This window comes from Podarcis gaigeae, assembly GCF_964106915.1.
Source record: "Podarcis gaigeae genome assembly, chromosome: 8".
In the NCBI taxonomy this organism is placed as follows: Eukaryota; Metazoa; Chordata; class Lepidosauria; order Squamata; family Lacertidae; genus Podarcis; species Podarcis gaigeae.
This window is the reverse complement of record NC_139684.1, coordinates 83,435,916-83,442,248: the sequence shown is the minus strand read 5'-3', so window position 1 is coordinate 83,442,248 and position 6,333 is coordinate 83,435,916. Positions and strand designations below refer to the sequence as shown.

Here is a 6,333-nt window from a genome sequence, read left to right as displayed (position 1 = left end):
TATCAGAGAAGTTTTGGTCAGTCAATGCAAGTAAACTGTTTAAAGGTTGTATTTTATATGAATGTAACCTAGCCTGAGACCTTCTGATGAAGGGCAGATAGTAATATATACCATATTTTTTGCTCTATAAGACTCACTTTTTCCCTCCTAAAAAGTAAGGGGAAATGTGTGTGCATCTTATGGAGCATTCACTTATGGAGCAGGCTGCACAGCTATCCCAGAATCAGAGAAATGTTGGAGGGTATGGAGTTATGTGAAGGAGATAAGTAACTATGCAAACTTTACCAGACATCTGAACATGCCCTGTATAGGGGAGTTTTTAAAATGTTAATGTTTGATTGTGTTTTTATACAAGACAACCAGAGTGGCTGGGGCAACCCAGTCAGAAGGGCAGTGTATAAATATTATTATTATTATTAAAATGGAACCTCAGTTTTCGAGCATCTTGGAAGCAAAATGTTTCAGTTTTCAAACACCGAAAACTCGGAAGTGAATGCTTCCGTTTCTGAATACACCTCAAAAGTCAAACGGCTTCCAAGGCGTGTTTTTCCATTTTTTCAATGGAATCTTCCACCTGCCCATTGCGCCTCGGTTGTCAAATGTTTTGGAAGTCAAACGGTCTTCCGGAACAGATTACGTTCAACAGCTGAGGTTCCACTGTACAGTGGTACCTCGGGTTACAGACGCTTCAGGTTACAGATGCTTCAGGTTACAGACTCCACTAACCCAGAAATAGTACCTTGGATTAAAAACTTTGCTTCAGGATGAGAACAGAAATAGCGGCGGCAGTGGGAGTCCCCATTAGCTAAAGTGGTACCTCAGGTTAAGAACACTTTCAGGTTAAGAACGGATTTCCAGAATGAATTAAGTTCTTAACCTGAGGTACCACTCTATTATTATTATTATTATTATTATTATTATTATTATTATTATTATTAGATAGGATGTCCCTATTTCCCTCAGATAAATGTTGGAGGGTATGCAATACCTATTTATCAACTAACTGAACTCTTCCCCCCTTCCCTGCCCCATTTCACAGACTCCTGGGCTTCCTCGGGACTCACAAGGGCCCAGCAACCTGCAGAGTGCGGTGAGCTTTTCCCTAACAGCGTCAACATGGCTGCTGCTCCATAATGGCTGCCTATGACCATTCGCTGTCCATGCAGCAGCAGCCGCTCCAAGCCGTGAACGCCACGTCGCCTCCGGCCCTGGACATCCCCTACTTGCTGAGCGAGAGCCTGATCGCGCTGTTCTCCATCGTGGGCAACGTCTTCATCTGCGCCGTCGTCCTTCAGAGCCGGAAGCTGCGGGCCGTCGTCACAAACTACTTCCTCGTCTCTCTGGCCGTGGCAGACGTCTTGGTGGGGGCGGTGGTCATCCCTTTTGCCCAATTCACCGATCTGGGTTTGCCACGCTACCGGTCGCAGCTCTGCCTTCTGATGTTGTGCATGCTGCTGGTGTTGACGCAAGCCTCCGTCTTCGGGCTGCTGGCCATCGCCGTCGAGAGGTATATCTCCATCCTCAAGCCTTTCCAGTACAAATCGTGGATGAGCCCCCTCAACGCTCTCCTGGTGATCTTGGCATCCTGGGTGCTGGCTCTTCTGATCGGCCTGCTGCCCATGATGGGCTGGCACAAACCCTTGCCGGCAAGCGGGGAGTGCCTCTTCAACGACATCATCACCAACACCTACATGGTCTACTTCAACTTCATGGCCTGCATGCTGGCTCCTCTGCTGGTCATGATGGTCCTATATGGGCGCATCTTCCTGGAGGTCAAGCAGCAGATCCGCAAGGTGGCCGAGGGAGAGGTGGACGTCAGCGCCCAGGAGAGGCGGCGGATGATTGTCCGCAAAGAGCTGCAGACGGCCACGTCGCTGTTCATCATCCTCTTTTTCTTCACCATCTGCTGGCTCCCGGTCCACATTCTCAACACGGTCATGCTGCTCTGCCCCACCTGCCCCATCCCAAACCAGCTCATCCTGGCCTCCATCATCCTCTCACATGCCAACTCCGCCATCAACCCAGTCATCTACGTCTTCCGCATGAGATCCTTCCGGAAAGCCTTCGAGAGTGCCTTTTCGGGCATCTGCTCCTCCCCCGCCACGGATGCCTTCTCCACCTCCAGGATAACGCCTTCCAACGTCTCAGAGGTGCCTCTTCGGAATCTGTCTTTGCCAGGGAAGTGAATGCATATTCTCAGCTTGAGGCTGGCGGGAGTGCAAGGCAGGAGGCTGACAGCAGGTGGCGCCAGAGCCGATGGCAGGTTGTACGCAGGGAAGCAGGAAGGAAGGCGGTTGGCTGAGGGTGACTGAGGTTGGTGGGGCAGTGCCCCCGTTCACCCGAACGGACCAGCCTCTGCTACAACTTCCTGATGTAACAACTTTCTAATGTAACACAGATGGGCGAAGATGTCGAATTTCACTCCGTTTTCCAACCTTTCCCACCTTAAATTCTGCTCTCTACATTTCCACAACAGCTAGCGTTTTCCATTAAGAAGTCCTCACGAAAATTCACCAGCATTTTAGTGAAAAATTTCCCTTGCATGTACATGTTTTGCATTCACCTTTCCCTCACAGATGCATTTTTGCAAGGCGATTTCCCTTAATATAACGCATTTTGGAACATCCTTGATGCTCACCTGTGCCTTAATATGCACACTATGATAAGGGCATTTTTGTGCTGCGTGACTTTTTGCATTGCAAAATTCAGAGAAAGGACGGCTGGGTTTCTGTCCACATTTCAGAAAGTACAAGCTTGCTTTTAAATGTGAAGTGACTCCAATTCCCCTCCCATCCCTAAGAGCGCTCTAGTTCAGGGTTCCAGCCAGGCCAGTCATGCCCTTTCCTGGACACTCCATTCCATTTAATTCCATTTTGTCCCTTACCCAACAATCAGTTGCATCCCCTGTCCCCTGGGCATGCTTAGTCGCCAATGGGGTGTTTTGGGGTATCTAAACCTCCCCCACCGTAGGGTTTCCCTCCCCAAAAAGACTTATGCAAAGCTGGGAAGTTTCTCCAAAGTTCCTCTCCCCCTTGAGGACAGCTTGGGCTATTTCAGCTACATCAGAATATACCCGTTTTGCTATTGGTACATAGCATATGAATTGTGTGCTGCGGGAAGGTCTTCCATCTGACATTGTTTTAACTGGACAAGTCCCCTGATTTGTGTGCTGGGGGGCGGCTAGGATTATGGGGAGGTGGGGAATGACACCTGCTCCCTTCCCGCCTTTCATTAGTTTTATAAACCGGTTGCTGCATGAGATTTGGTATCTACGTTCTCCACAAGAGGGTGCTCCAAGACTTCGCACACATTTAAGTCCCCAAGCTCCTTCCTGTGCTGCCCATCGCCACTTTTAAGTCCTGAAGAGAGAAAGCAAGACTCAGCTGGAGTGAGGAATCAAAACATTTCCCTGTGTATGCTGTTGAAATGCTATCCTGAATAGAGGTGTGCAAACCTGTCAATTTCAGGTTCTCTTGCTTTCTGATTTTTCCAGTCCCAAATTCAGTCTCGCCAGAGTGGCGCATGCTCTAGTTATCTCCTGTTTGGACGACTGCAATGCGCTCTACATGGGGCTACCTTTGAAGGTGACCTAGAAACTACAAGAGACTAAATAATACCAGTCCTGAAAGACCTGGTATTCCAGTATGTTTCCGATCACAATTCAAAGTGTTGGTGCAGACCTTTAAAGTCCTCAATGGCCTCGGCCCAGTATACCTGAAGGAGCGTCTCCGCCCCCATCGTTCAGCCCAGACACTGAGATCCAGCTCCAAGGGCCTTCCGGCGGTTCCCTCGCTGCGAGAAGTGAGATTATAGGGAACCAGGCAGAGGGCCTTCTTGGTAGTGGCTCCCGCCCTGTGGAAGGCCCTCCCATCAGATGTCAAAGAGAACAACAACTACCAGACTTTGAGAAGACGTCTGAAGGCAGCCCTGTTTAGGGAAGCTTTGAATGTTTGATGCATTACTGTATTTTAATATTTTGTTGGAAGCTGGCTAGAGTGGCTGGGGAAACCCAGCCAGATGGGCAGGGTATTAATAATAATAATAATAATAATAATAATAATAATAATAATAATATATTTATACCCTGCCCATCTGGCTGGGTTTCCCAGGCCCCTCTGGGCAGCTTCCAACTGAATATTAAAGCAATGCATCATCGTCTTTTAAAAGTAAAATAGTTGTTTATTGCCTTGACATCTGCTGGGAGGGCGTGACACAGGGCAGGCGCCACCACCGAGAAGGCCCTCTGCCTGGTTCCCTGTTACCTCACTTTTCGCAGTGAGGAAACTGCCAGAAGGCCCTCGGCGCTGGACCTCAGTGTCTGGGCTGAATGATGGGGGTGGAGATGCTCCTTCAGGTATACAACCTCTGCTTAAGTGTATAAAAACTACGCATGGCATGGTGAAAGCAGGCAGAGGTTTTCCTCTCTCTCTCATAATTCCAGAACTCAGGGACATCCAAACTGAAGGTTGGAAGATTCGGGACGGATAAAAGGAAGTTCTCCCTCATGCTGCGCAGAGTTAAATTATGGAATTCGCTCCTGCAAGAGGCAGCGGCGACTGCCAACTTGGATAGCTTTAAAAGAGGATTCAATAAATTCATGGAGGTCTATTGATGGCTACTAAGGAAATCAGCCCTGAGTGCTCACTGGAAGGACAGATCCTGAAGCTGAGGCTCCAATACTTTGGCCACCTCATGAGAAGAGAAGACTCCCTGGAAAAGACCCTGATGTTGGGAAAGATGGAGGGCACAAGGAGAAGGGGACGGCAGAGGAGGAGATGGCTGGACAGTGTTCTCGAAGCTACAAACATGAGTTTGACCAAACTGCGGGAGGCAGTGGAAGACAGGAGTGCCTGGCGTGCTCTGGTCCAGGGGGTCACAAAGAGTCGGACACGACTAAACGACTAAACAACAGCCGCAATGGCTGTGGTGCACCTGCATTGTCAGAGGCAGTGAGGCTTCTCAATACTAGTCTCCGGGGACTACAAGCTGAGAGGCTCGTCTTGTGCTCAGGGTCCCCAGAAGTATCTGCCTGGCCACCTGAGAACAGGACGAAATGGACCACTGGCCTCACCCTCTTCTTATGGTCTTCTCCAGTGCTTTGGGCTTCAAAGGATCTAGGAGTCTTGGTTGACCACAAACTTGACATGAGCCAACAGTGTGACGCGGCAGCTAAAAAAGCCAATGCAATTCTGGGCTGCATCAATAGGAGTATAGCATCTAGATCAAGGGAAGTAATAGTGCCACTGTATTCTGCTCTGGTCAGACCTCACCTGGAGTACTGTGTCCAGTTCTGGGCACCACAGTTCAAGAAGGACACTGACAAACTGGAACGTGTCCAGAGGAGGGCAACCAAAATGGTCAAAGGCCTGGAAACGATGCCTTATGAGGAACGGCTAAGGGAGCTGGGCATGTTTAGCCTGGAGAAGAGGAGGTTAAGGGGTGATATGATAGCCATGTTCAAATATATAAAAGGATGTCACATAGAGGAGGGGAAAAGGTTGTTTTCTGCTGCTCCAGAGAAGCGGACACGGAGCAATGGATCCAAACTACAAGAAAGAAGATTCCACCTAAACATTAGGAAGAACTTCCTGACAGTAAGAGCTGTTCGACAGTGGAATTGGCTGCCAAGGAGTGTGGTGGAGTCTCCTTCTTTGGAGGTCTTTAAGCAGAGGCTTGACAACCATATGTCAGGAGTGCTCTGATGGTGTTTCCTGCTTGGCAGGGGGTTGGACTCGATGGCCCTTGTGGTCTCTTCCAACTCTATGATTCTATGATTCTAAGCTGGTGAGAGGTACTGATGGGTTCAGCCAGGACCTGGCAGTTCTCAAGCTTCCCCTTATCAGCCTCCTCTCCCTTTCTTCCTGAATTAATCATCAGGACTCCGCTGTCTCCCTGTTTCCTGAACGTCAGTTGTCGCCTCTGCAGAAACCTCTGACTTGTCGAAATTGGAGCCCGTCCTGCGCTAAACCCGAGCTGCAATATTGAGCTGGATCTCCTTGCCTGGATGGCTGGGGGAGGGGGTGGGATGTTGGGGGGAGAGAAGAGAGATATTGGCCAGAGCCTCCTGCTTTACCAGGGGACTCTGAAACACTTCCAAAAGGTTTATTCACTTATGGTCCAATTCACACCTGGCAAAGCAGAGGAGTCAACATGCTGTTGAGAAAGATATCCATTGCCTCAGGCCCAGGATCTTTTGCAGGATGTCTGCTAATCACCGATTTCCATAGATGTGCAGAAGTAACTTACACCATCTGCATATCGGATATATTTCCTGGAACTGCATTCTGGGTGGTCTCCCTTTTGGCCACCCCTACCCACAACCTGCTTGCAAGT

The 6,333-nt window shown here is 49.2% G+C and overlaps 1 pseudogene across 1 annotated transcript; it reads left to right on the top strand.

Annotated features, from left to right (window-relative positions):
• Positions 1-1,043: 1,043 nt before the first annotated feature.
• Positions 1,044-2,641, top strand: LOC310850157 (adenosine receptor A1 pseudogene; annotated as a pseudogene). The gene has a single exon. The product of its transcript is annotated as an adenosine receptor A1 pseudogene (transcript).
• The last annotated feature ends 3,692 nt before the right edge of the window (positions 2,642-6,333 follow it).